Source organism: Eubalaena glacialis, chromosome 4 (assembly GCF_028564815.1).
Source record: "Eubalaena glacialis isolate mEubGla1 chromosome 4, mEubGla1.1.hap2.+ XY, whole genome shotgun sequence".
Taxonomy (NCBI): domain Eukaryota; kingdom Metazoa; phylum Chordata; class Mammalia; order Artiodactyla; family Balaenidae; genus Eubalaena; species Eubalaena glacialis.
The window spans coordinates 47,508,191-47,521,893 of NC_083719.1; positions in this window are offsets into that span (position 1 = coordinate 47,508,191).

The window sequence follows — 13,703 nt, forward strand, 5'->3', positions numbered from 1 at the left end:
GAAAAGGCAACCAATGGAATGGGAGAAAATATTTGCAAACCACATATCCAATGTATACTTTGGTTAATACCCAAAGTATACAAGGAACTCATACAAATCAACAGCAAAAACGTAAATAACCCAAATTTAAAATGAGCAAAGGACCTAAATAAACATCTTTCCAAAGAAGATTTACAAATGGCAAACAGGTACATGAAAAGGTTTTAACATCACTTATCATCAGGGAAATATAAATTAAAGCCAAAATGAGATAACATCTTACATCTGTTAGACGGTCTATTATCACAGACAAGAGATAACAAATGTTGGCAAGGATGTGGAGAAGAGGGAACACTTGTACACTGTTGGTGGGAATGTAAACTGGTATAGCCACTGTTGATAACAGTATGAAGGTTCCTCAAAAAATCAAAAATAGAACTATCAAATGATCTAGCAATACCATTTCTGAGTATATATCTAAAGGAAAGGAAATCAGTATCTCAAAGAAATACCTACACTCCTATGTTCATAGCAGCATTATTCACATTATTCACAAATACCTAAGTATTTGTCAACAGATGAATGGACAAAGAAAATGTGATATATAGATATAGATATAGATATAGATATAGATATATATACACACACACACACACGTACATATACACACACACAAACAACGAAATATTATTCAGCCTTAAAACAAGAAGGAAACCTTGTCATTCGCAACAACATGGATAAACCTGGAGAATATTATGCTACATAAAATAAGCCAGACAGAGAAAGACAAATACCACACAGTGTCATTTATAATGGAATCTTTTTTTTAAAAAAGTTCAACTCGTAGAAACAAAGTATAAAATTGGTTTCCAGAGGCTGCAGTTGGGGGAAATAGGAAGAGGTTGGTAAAAGGGTATAAACTTTCAGTTATGAGATGAATAGGTTCTGTAGATTTATTGTTTAACATGGTGATTATAGTTGACAACACTGTATTGTACAATTGAAATTTGTTAAAAGAATAGAACTTAAACATTGCCATCAAAAACATAGAAGAAAAAAGAAAAGAAAGAAAGAAAAGAGGTAAAGGTGTGAAGTGATGGTTGTGTCAATTAAGTCAATGGGGGAGAATCCTTTCACAATGTATATCAAATCATCACATTGTAAACTTTAAATATCTTATACTTTACTTACCAATTATACCACAAAAAAGCTGTGGGAGAAAAAGGAAATCAGAAAATCCCCAACCATTCTAAGCTCTTCAGAAATGAAGTCTGATCGCCCACTGCTTAAGCTACTTGCAGGTGGCAACCATTATTCATACATGTTTAGGAGCAGTATGAGTCTTCTTGGGCCACCAGGATGCCATTTAGTTCACTGAAGCATACTGAACATTACCCACAGAACTCATACTGTTTCTAGAAGTACCAAATTAGATTCAACAAGGTAATGGGCTAAATGATGGGGAAAATCCAGCATGGGTTTTACAAGTGCAGATATTTGACACCTTTCTCCTAGGAATCTCTGCTAATTATCACTTTACCTGAAAGGAGCAGGCAACTGGAAGAATAATATCATGATCATTGTGCAGACAGAGAACAGGCTATAATACAGTAAAGAAAGGGAGGCGGGGAGGAGAGAGGAAAAGCTGGGTTTAGAGACACTGGTCTTGATTCATATTCTGACTTGACCATTCTAATACGTGTGACCTCAACACAATCATTTCACCTCTCTACTCCTCGTTTCCTCATCTTCAAAAGAGTATCTACTTTATCTGGTTGTTGTAATGATTCACGTATATGAACCCATCTTAAACTGTTTGGCCCATGGGAGGTGCCCAGTAAACACTGGTTGAGCACAAGCTTTGGAATCGGACAAATGAGGCTCAAGTCCCAATTCTAATATTTATTAATTCTTTGGAGTGTTGGCAGGTCACTTAACCTGTCTCTCTAAGCCTAAGTTTCTTCATCTATAAGCCTTTTAGGCTTAATGTGAGAATGAATTAGATAATGTATAAAATGCTTAACACAATGCCTTACCTAAGGTATTTAATAAATAAAGGATATTATTATTATTTTACATTGAGTCCAGACCGTAAGAAAAGCTAAGAAGCCAGTTTGTGATTTCACCGAAAACTGATAGTGGGTAGAATCTCCTAACTTGGCACCCAAAATTCTTCTGACTTTTGCCAAGAACCCGCTGGTAGCCTTTTCACTGTGCTTTGCATGTAAATCTTGAATATTTTTAATACTCCTGGCACTTTTATGTTAATTTACATTTATATTAATGCCTTTGCTTTTAGCATAAATTCAGAGAGAATCTGAAAATTGAGAATATTCTTCATAACTTTAGTATCCGTTACGGAAATTCAGTTATCACGGCTTCCATGATAGAAATCTTAGAGCATTTCTTTCCAGCTCATAAGTATCCAGATTAAACAAATTAATAAAAAAAATTTTGTTTCCCGAACAACGCTGTTACAGATATTTTATGTTCAGGAGACATGGAAGCAATGATGAATTTTCATTTCCACTTTCCATTATTAGGACAATTTTTCCAAATGAAGACTGCCTTTGTCATGAGGACAAAAGCCATAAACGCGTGCCACTGAGAAGCTACCTCTTTTGTGATTGACATCAGGCATTTGCGAGAGAGCTGGCACTATTCAAGAACGAAGTGAAATGGCCCTCACTAACTGCTAGAATATTCCATACCTTTTCTATATCAGATGTTAATGCTCCCTGTCACCCTATAAGTGTAACAAATTTTAAAAGGCCTTTAATATCACTCACTTGTTCCAATATACCAGAGAATTCGCATCGAATTCATTTTAAAGCAATCATTGTAGGAAGGTCATTAAACAAAGCTCTATCCATATTCTGCATCAGAGCATTCACTCTTGAAGGAAATAGTAAGAATGAAACAAGGGAGGCGAGTACAATTAGAACAAAAAGTTGAGAACAAGCCAGAACAACTGTTTGGAAATGCCTTTCCTGTCAACCTTATTTAAAATAGCACCTCCCCTAAACCACACCATCTAAACCCTTTCTCTGCTTTATTCCTCTTCATGCTATTATCACCACCTGACATTTGTATTTTTCTTTTTTTTTGCTATTTTTGTTAACATCTTTATTGGAGTACAATTGCTTCAAAATGTTGTGTTAGTTTCTGCTGTTTAAAGAAGTGAATCAGCTATATGTATACATATATCCCCATATCCCCTCCCTCTTGTGTCTCCCTCCCAACCTCCCTATCCCACCCCTCTAGGGGGTTGCAAAGCACCGAGCTGATCTCCCAGTGCCATGCGGCTCCTTCCCACTAGCTATCTATTTAACATTTGGTAGTGTATACATGCCCATGCCACTCTCTCACTTTGTCCCAGCTTACACTTCCCCGCTCCCCGCCCCCAACACGGTGTCCTCAAGTGCATTTTCTATGTCTGCGTCTTTATTCCTGTCCTGCCCTTAGGTTCTTCAGAACCTTTTTTTTTTTTAGATACCATATATATATGTTAGCATATAGTATTTGTTTTTCTCTTTCTGACTTACTTCACTCTGTATGACACTCTCTAGGTCCATCCACCTCACTACAAATAACTCAATTTCATTTCTTTTTATGGCTGAGTAATATTCCATTGTATATATGTGCCACATCTTCTTTATCCATTCATCTGTCGATGGACACTTAGGTTGCTTCCATGTCCTGGCTATTGTAAATAGAGCTGCAGTGAACACTGTGGTACATGACTCTTTTTGAATTATGGTTTCTCAGGGTATATGCCCATTAGTGGGATTGCTGGGTCATATGGTAATTCTATTTTTAGTTTTCTAAGGAACCTCCATACTGTTCTCCATAGTGGTTGTATCAATTTACATTCCCACCAACAGTGCAAGAGGGTTCCCCTTTCTCCACACCCTCTCCAGCATTTATTGTTTGTATTTTTTTTCATGATGGCCATTTTGACTGGTGTGAGGTGATACCTCATTGTAGTTTTGACTTGCATTTCTCTAATGATTAGTGATGTTGAGCATCCTTTCATGTGTTTGTTGGCAATCTGTATATCTTCTTTGGAGAAATGTCTATTTAGGTTTTCTGCCCATTTTTGGATTGGGTTGTTTGTTTTTTTTGATATTGAGCTGCATGAGCTGCTTGTATATTTTGGAGATTAATCCTTTGTCAGTTGCTTCGTTTGCAAATATGTTCTCCCATTCTGAGGGTTGTCGTTTCGTCTTGTTTATGGTTTCCTTTGCTGTGCAAAAGCTTTTAAGTTTCATTAGGTCCCATTTGTTTATTTTTGTTTTTATGTCCATTTCTCTAGGAGGTGGGTCCAAAAGGATCGTGCTGTGATTCATGTCATAGAGTGTTCTGCCTATGTTTTCCTCTAAGAGTTTTATAGTGTTTGGCCTTACATTTAGGTCTTTAATCCATTTTGAGTTTATTTTTGTGTATGGTGTTAGGGAGTGTTCTAATTTCATTCTTTTACATGTAGCTGTCCAGTTTCCTCAGCACCACTTATTGAAGAGGTTGTCTTTTCTCCGTTGTATATTCTTGCCTCCTTTATCAAAGATAAGGTGACCATATGTGCATGGGTTTATCTCTGGGCTTTCTGTCCTGTTCCATTGATCTATATTTCTGTTTTTGTGCCAGTACCATACTGTCTTGATTACTGTAGCTTTGTAGTATAGTCTGAAGTCAGGGAGCCTGATTCCTCCAGCTCCATTTTTCCTTCTCAACACTGCTTTGGGAATTTGGGGTCTTTTGTGTTTCCATATAAATTGTGAAATTTTTTGTTCTGGTTCTGTGAAAAATGACATTGGTAGTTTTGATAGGGATTGATAGGGATTTGATAGGGATTGATAGGAATTGATAGGGATTGCAGTGAATCTGTAGATTGCTTTGGATAGTATACTCATTTTCACAATGTTGATTCTTCCAATCCAAGAACATGGCATATCTCTCCATCTGTTCATATCACCTTTAATTTCTTTCATCAGTGTCTTATAGTTTTCTGCATACAGGTCTTCTTTCTCCTTAGGTAGGTTAATTCCGAGGTATCTTATTGTTTTTGTTGCAATGGTAAATGGGAGTGTTTCCTTAATTCCTCTTTCAGATTTTTCATCACTAGTGTATAGGAATGCAAGAGATTTCTGTGCATTAATTCTGTATCCTGCTACTTTACCAAATTTATTGATTAGCTCGAGTAGTTTTCTGGTAGCATCTTTAGAATTCTCTATATATAGTATCATGTCATCTGCAAACAGTGACAGTTTTAGTTCTTTTCCTGTTTGGATTCCTTTTACTTCTTTTTCTTCTCTGATTGCTGTGGCTAAAACTTCCAAAACTATGCTGAATGAGAGTGGTAAGGGTGCGCAGCCTTGTCTTGTTCCTGATCTTAGTGGAAATGGTTTCAGTTTTTCACCATTGAGAACAATGTTGGCTGTGGGTTTGTCATATATGGCCTTTATTCTGTTAAGGTAAGTTCCTTCTATGCCTACTTTCTGGAGGGTTTTTAACATAACTGGGTGTTGAATTTTGTTGAAAGCTTTTCCTGTTTGATTGAGATTGTCATATGGTTTTTATCTTACAATTTGTTAATGTGGTGTATCACATTGATTGATTTGCATATACTGAAGAATCCATGCATTCCTGGGATAAACCCCACTTGATCATGGTGTATGATCCTTTTAATGTGCTGTTGGATTCTGTTTGCTAGTATTTTGTTGAGGATTTTTGCATCTATGTTCATCAGTGATATTGGCCTGTAGTTTTCTTTCTTTGTGACATCTTTGTCTGGTTTTGGTATCAGGGTGATGGTGGCCTTGTAGAATGAGTTTGGGAGTATTCCTCCCTCTGATATATTTTGGAAGATTTTGAGAAGGATACATGTTAGCTCTTCTCTAAATGTTTGACAGAATTCACCTAAGCCATCTGGTCCTGGACTTTTGTTTGTTGGAAGATTTTTAATCACAGTTTCAATTTCAGTGCTTGTGATTGGTCTGTTCATATTTTCTATTTCCTCCTGGTTCAGTCATGGAAGGCTGTGCTATTCTAAGAATTTTTCCATTTCTTCCAGGTTGTCCTTTTTATTGGCATACAGTTGCTTGTAGTAATCGCTCATGATATTTTGTATTTCTGCAGTGTCAGTTGTTACTTCTTTTTCATTTCTCTTTCCGTTGATTTGAGTCTTCTCCCTTTTTTTCTTGATGAGTCTGGCTAATGGTTTATCAACTTTGTTTATCTTCTCAAAGAACCAGCTTTTAGTTTTATTGATCTTTGCTCTTGTTTCCTTCATTTCTTTTTCATTTATTTCTGATCTGATCTTTATGATTTCTTTCCTTCTGCTAACTTTGGGGGGTTTTTGGTTCTTCTTTCTCTAATTGCTTTAGGTGTAAGTTTAGGTTATTTATTTGAGACGTTTCTTGTTTCTTAAGGTAGGATTGTATTGCTATAAACTTCCCTCTTAGAACTGCTTTTGCTGCATCCCATAGTTTTTGGGTCATCGTGTTTTCATTGTCATTTGTTTCTAGGGATTTTTGGATTTCCTCTTTGATTTCTTCAGTGATCTCTTGGTTATTTACTAACGTATTGTTTAGCCTCCATGTGTTTCTATTTTTTACAGGTTTTTTCCCTGTAATTGATATTTAGTCTCTTAGCATTGTGGTTGGAAAAGATACTTGATATGATTTCAATTTTCTTAAATTTACTGAGGCTTGATTTGCGACTCAAGATATGATCTATCCTGGAGAATGTTCCATGAGCATTACAGAAGAAAGTGTATTCTGTTGTTTTTGGATGGAATGTCCTATAAATATCAATTAAGTCCACCTTGTCTAATGTGTCATTTGAAGCTTGTGTTTCCTTATTTATTTTCATTTTGGATGATCTGTCCTTTGGTGAAAGTGGGGTGTTAAAGTCCCCTACTATTATTGTGTTACTGTCGATTTCCCCTTTTATGGCTGTTAGCATTTGCCTTATGCATTGAGGTGCTCCTATGTTGGGTGCATAAATATTTACAATTGTTATATCTTCTTCTTGGATTGATCCCCGGATCATTATGTAGTGTCCTTCTTAGTCTCTTGTAATAGTCTTTATTTTAAAGTCTATTTTGTCTGATATGAGAATTGCTACTCCAGCTTTCTTTTGATTTCCATTTGCATGGAATATCTTTTTCCATCTCCTCACTTTCCGTCTGTATGTGTCCCTAGGTCTGAAGTGGGTCTCTTGTAGACAGCGTATATATGGGTCTTGTTTTTGTGTCCATTCAGCCAGTCTATGTCTTTTGGTGGGAGCATTTAATCCATTTACATTTAAGGTAATTATTGATATGTATGCTCCTATTACCATTTTCTTAATTGTTTTGGGTTTGTTTTTGTAGGCCTTTCCTTCTCTTATGTTTCCTGCCTAGAGTAGTTCCTTTGGCATTTGTTGTAAAGCTGGTTTGGTGGTGCTGAATTCTCTTAACTTTTGATGTCTGTAAAGGTTTTAATTTCTCTGTCGAATCTGAATGAGATCCTTGCTGGGTAGAGTAATCTTGGTTGTAGGTTTTTCCCTTTCATCACTTTAAATATGTCCTGCCACTCCCTTCTGGCTCGCAGTGTTTCTGCTGATAGATCAGCTGTTAACCTTATGGGGATTCCCTTGTATGTTATTTGTTGTTTTTCCCTTGTTGCTTTTAATATATTTTCTTTGTATTTAATTTTTGATAGTTCAATTAATATGTGTCTTGGTGTGTATCACCTTGGATTTATCCTGTATGGGATTCTCTGTGCTTCCTGGACTTGATTGACTATTTCCTTTCCCATATTAGGGAAGTTTTCAACTATAATCTCTTCAAATACTTTCTCAGAAACTTTCTTTTTCTCTTCTTCTTCTGAGACCCATATAATTCGAATGTTGGTGTGTTTAATGTTGTCTCAGAGGTCTCTGAGATTGTCCTCAGTTCTTCTCATTCTTTTTTCTTTATTCTGCTCTGTGGCAGTTTTTTCCAGTATTTTATCTTCCAGCCCACTTATCTGTTCTTCTGCTTCAGTTATTCTGCTATTTATTCCTTCTAGAGAATTTTTAATTTCATTTATTGTGTTGTCATCATTGTTTGTTTGCTCTTCAGTTCTTCTAAGTCCTTGTTAAATGTTTCTTGTATATTCTCCAATCTATTTCCAAGATTTTGGCTTGTCTTTACTATCATTACTCTGAATTCTTTTTCAGGTAGACTGCCTATTCCCTCTTCATTTGTTTGGTCTGGTGAGTTTTTACCTTGCTCCTTCATCTGCTGCATATTTCTCTGTCTTCTCATTTTGTTTAACTTACTGTGTTTGGGGTCTCCTTTTCACAGGCTGCAGGTTCATAGTTCCCGTTGTTTTTGGTGTCTGCCCCCAGTGGGTAAGGTTTGTTCAGTGGCTTGTGTAGCCTTCCTGGTGGAGGGGACTGGTGCCTGTTTTCTGATGGGTAGGACTGGATCTTGTCTTTCTGCTGGGCAGGGCCACGTCCAGTGGTGTGTTTTGGGGTATCTGTGAACTTAGTTTAATTTTAAGCAGCCTCTCTGCTAATGGGTGGGGTTGTGTCCCTGTCTTGCTAGCGGTTTGGCATGTGGCATCCAGCACTGGAGCTTGCTGGCCGTTGGGTGGAGCTGGGTCTTAGTGTTGAGATGGAGATCTCTAGGAGAGCTCTCGCCGATTGATATTACATGTGGCCAGGAAGTCTCTGGTGGTCCAGTGTCCTGGAGTTGGCTCTCCCACCTCTGAGACTCAGGCCTGACACCCAGCTGGAGCACTAAGACCCTGTCAGCCACATGGCTCAGAAGAAAAGGAAGAAAAAAAAGGAAGAGAAAAAATAATATAATAAAATATAAAAAATAATAAAATAATATATAATAAAAAAATAAAAAGAAGAGAGCAACAAAACCAATAAACAAATCCACCAATGATAACAAGCACTAAAGACTAAACTAAGATAAACGTAATAATCAGAAACAAATCAGTCGCAGACAGCAAACCCCAAGTCTACAGTTGCTCCCAAAGTCCACCTTCTCAATTTTGGGAACATTCATTTTCTATTCAGGTATTCCACAGATGCAGGGTTCATCAAGTTGTCTGTGGAGATTTAATCTGCTCCTCCTGAGGCTGCTGGGAGAGATTTCCCTTCCTATTCTTTGTTCTCACAGCTCCTGGGGTTCAGCTTTGATTTTGGACCCACCTCCGTGTGTAGGTCACCCTCAGGCATCTGTTCCCCACCCAGACAGGAAGGGGTTAAAGCAGTGGCTGATTAGGGCTCTCTTGCTTACTCAGGCCAGGGAGAGGGTGGGGTACGGTAGTCATAATTGGAATGCAGGGTGAGCCTGTGGCGGCAGAGGCCCCGTATGACACTGCAACAGCCTGAGGTGCACCGTGCATTCTCCCGGGGAAGTTGTCTCTGGATAATGGGACCCAGGCAATGGCGGGCTGCACAGGCTTCTGGGAGGGGAGGTGTGGATAGTGACCTGTGCTTGCACACAGGCTTCTTGGTGGCTGCAGCAGCAGCCTTAGCATTTCATGCCCATCTCTGGGGTCTGCGCTGATAGCCGCGGCTCGCACCCGTCTCTGGAGCTCGTTTAGGCAGTTCTCTGAATCCCCTCTCCTTGCGCACCCCGAAACAATGGTCTCTTGCCTCTTCAGCAGGTCCAGACTTTTTCCCTGACTCCTTCCCAGCTAGCTGTGGCATACTAGCCCCCTTCAGGCTGTGTTCACACAGCCATCCCCAGTCCTCTCCCTGGGATCCGACCTCCGAAGCCCGAGCCTCAGCTCCCAGCCCCCGCCCACCCCGGCGGGTGAGCACAAGCCTCTCGGGCCGGTGAGTGCCGGTCAGCACCGATCCTCTGTGTGGGAATCTCTCCGCTTTGCCCTCCGCACCCCTGCTGCTGTGCTCTCCTCCATGGCTCCGAAGTTTCCCCCACCCCGCCCGACCCCATCTCTGCCAGTGAAGGGGCTTCCTAGTGTGTGGAAACTTTTCCTCCTTCACAGCTCCCTCCCAGAGGTGCAGGTCCCATCCCTATTCTTTTGTCTCTGTTTTTTCTTTTTTCTTTTGCCCTACCCAGGTACGTGGGGAGTTTCTTGCCTTTTGGGAAGTCTGAGGTCTTCAGCCAGAATTCAGTGGGTGTTCTGTAGGAGTTGTTCCACATGTAGATGTATTTCTGATGTATTTGTGGGGAGGAAGGTGATCTCCATGTCTTACTCTTCCTCCATCTTCCAAACAGCCTGTATTTTTTTTTAGCTAATTTATTTAGAGTATGCTTTCAGAAATTCCCTGGTGGTCCAGTGGTTAGGACTCTGTGCTTTCACTGCCCATGGCAAGGGTTCAGTCTCTGGCTGGGGAACTAAGATCCCACAAGCCACACCGTGTGGCCAAAAATGAATAAATACATAAATAAATATAGTATGCTTTCCCCTTAAGAATGCAAGCTCCATAATGGCAGGATTTTGTGCCTATTTTGTTCATTGACTATACCTCCCCCAGTGCTAGGACAGAATCTGGCATACAGTGTGCATTCAATAAATATGTGTGTGGAAGGAATCAGGACCATTAGCTGAGTAACCCAAGTAGGCCTCCACAAGACTGGAAATTGAGGCTTCTAGTCAATTCCCAGAGAGATGTTAGGAAAAACAGGCAAATTTTCCTTTTGATACTCACCACTTTCTCACAATTTCAGAGGCTCAAAAGTAGCTAATGGTGGGAAAAGAAAATAAACGTTAACTTGGAGAAGGTGCTTGATTATACTCATGATAGAAGAAACAGCTAAAATAAGAATGAGGCAGTATTTTTTCCTGTCAGATTAGCACTCAGTGTTGGTGGGGGCATAGGAGAAGCAGTGACTCACAGACATTGCTGGAAGGGTAGATTGGTGCAACTTTTATGGCGAAAAATTGTGTAATAACTTTCATCTAATAATTCTACCCTTAAGACTTTGTCCTGCAGATATACTTGCACATGTGTGCACCGTTGGAAATAGGAAAAGATTAAAACAACCTAAATGTCCACTAGAAGGGAACTGGCTGTATAAGTGATATGATATATAAGCAACAGAACACCATGCAGCCTTTAAAAAAGAATAAGGTAGACCACTATATTTCACCTCTCCAGAAGCTCACAGTTGGTATTGCCAAACATTTTTTGAATTTGCAGACTACCTTATAGCTTTATTAGTGAACATTGTTTTTACCCCAATAGCAAAGCTTTTGTAACTGTGAAAGTATCTGTTTTATCTAGAATTATAGGCATCTCAGAAAACTAACACAAATGGATTGTAGATGGTGGACATGAACTTTACTTCATCTCCAATAATTTTAAATTTAGTTTGTTATACATTCCAGATCCATTTCAAGATACATCTTCTCCATGAAGGCTTCCCCTGGGCCCCTGTGAATACTGCTTGACAAGCACCCCCAGAGCCTTAGTCTCAGGAGGCAGTACAGGAACTAGTCATCCTACCCCCGATGGCATCAGACTTTTGCATTAAGTCAGGAAAAGTGGTATCTAAGGATGTAGAGAATTATCTACTAGATGAAATCTTACTAAGCCCACGAGCTAAATGAGAAAAATGATGGCCATACCATGCACCCAGATGTTTGAATCAGAAACCTAGAGATCATACCAGATTGTTCTTTCTTTCCCCATACAGCAGTTCATCAACAAATTCTGTCCACTGTACTATCAAAATAAATCTCCACTCCCTTCCTCCATCTCCATTGCCTACATGTGAGACTGCAAGAGCCCCCTAATCATTCTCTTTCCTTTCATGCACCCTCACACTCTGCTTGTACCCAAAATTTCTCTGACTTCTGCTCAAGAATCCACGGGTAATATAAGAGTAATAATAAAATATAGACTAAGTACAATGGTTAAAAAAACAGAAAGAGAGTGGGGGAAATCAGCTCTGCTTAAGGAGATCAGGAAAGTTTTCACAGAAGAGAACACCCTTTGATCATTTCTTGAAGGACAAGCAGCAATTTTCCAGATGGGTGATGTGTGTGGGGGAGAGCTTGTCGGCAGAAGGAATAGCATGTACAAAGGCACTGAGGCGTGAATCAGCAGACTGTTTAGTAAATTGAAAGCAGTTCAGGTTGGGTAGGGAGCAGGATGGATGTGGGAAGGTGGTAAGGAAGGTAAGCAAAGTCCACCCATGGAGAGCCTATGCCTTATGAGCCATTTTGAAGAAGCTGACCTCCTTCATGGAGTCCAGTGGTTATCAATGTTTTGGGGTTATAAATCTTTAAAATCTAGTGAAACTATGAACCATATTCTCAGGAAAAAGAGGGAAAAAACACACTCACCAAAATAATGCACACAGTGTCCACAAACACTCTGAAGCCCAGAAATAGCTTGGACTTTAGGTTTAAAATCCTGCTATAGGTAACATACCCATTTTCAGTTTTTTTAAATGGCTGGAAGTATATACAACAATCAGGAGAGTAATATTATCCAATTTGTGTTTCAGAACAATAGCCAGCTCTGTTGTGAACAGATTAAAAACAAGTGAGATTAATGGTAGAATGAGCAAAAAGGCACAATGACAACCATCTGGTCAGGAGATGATAAAAGAAATTGTCAAGAAATTTTTGGAAAGATGAGTGATCCAACCTATCAGATATTTAAATACATTACAATAGTTAATGTGATGCTGATCAAAAAAGAGCTAAAGAAATCAATGAAAAAGATAGAAAATCTACATACAGAGTTTTGTATTATGTTTTTTCAAGATAAAACTTGAAAGGGAAAGGACAGATTATTCAGGAAATCATTGTCAGGACAAGTGGAAAACTATTTGGAAAAGATATAAACTTAAATTCTCACATTGCCATACAACAAAATAAATTCCAGATGGATCACAATCTAAATGTAAAATAAAGAAACCAAAACAGTACTGGAAGAAAATGTAGGGAAAGTGTATATAATCTTGGGATGGGGAAGATTTCTAAATCTTTCTAAACACAACAAAGGCAAAAACTTTAAAAGGAAAACAGGCAAAGACTCAACTACATACACAAAAATTTCTCATGTAAAAATATACCAAGGGAAAAAAGTCAAAAGGTGACTAAGCAAATGGGAAAAATGATAGAAGATGCATAGCCAAATGAATACTATCTTGCTGCATAAAGAATTTCAATAAGATTAATTGGAAAATAAGCATCGCAAAAGAAATATAAGCAAGGAATACTAGTAGGCAATTTATACAGGAAAAAATGTCCAACTTCATTAGTATTTTAAGAAATACAAATAAAACCACCGTGAGATACCATTTCCCTCGCATCAGTTTGGCAAGGTTTTTATTTAAAAAAATACTACTTAAAGCAGGATATAAAATTAATGCACAGAAATCTCTTGCACTCCTATACACTAATAATGAAAAATCTGAAAGGGAAATTAAGGAAACACTTCCATTTACCATTGCAACAAATAGAATAAAATACCTAGGAATAAACCTACCTAAGGAGACAAAAGACCTGTATGCAGAAAACTAAAAGACACTGATGAAAGAAATGAAAGATGATACAAACAGATGGAGAGATATACCATGTTCTTGGATTGGAAGAATCAACATTGTGAAAATGACTATACTACCCAAAGCAATCTACAGATTCAGTGCAATCCCTATCAAACAACCAATGTCATTTTTCACAGAACTAGAACAAAAAATTTCACAATTTGTATGGAAACACAAAAGACCCTGAATAGCCAAAGCAGTCTTGAGAAAGAAA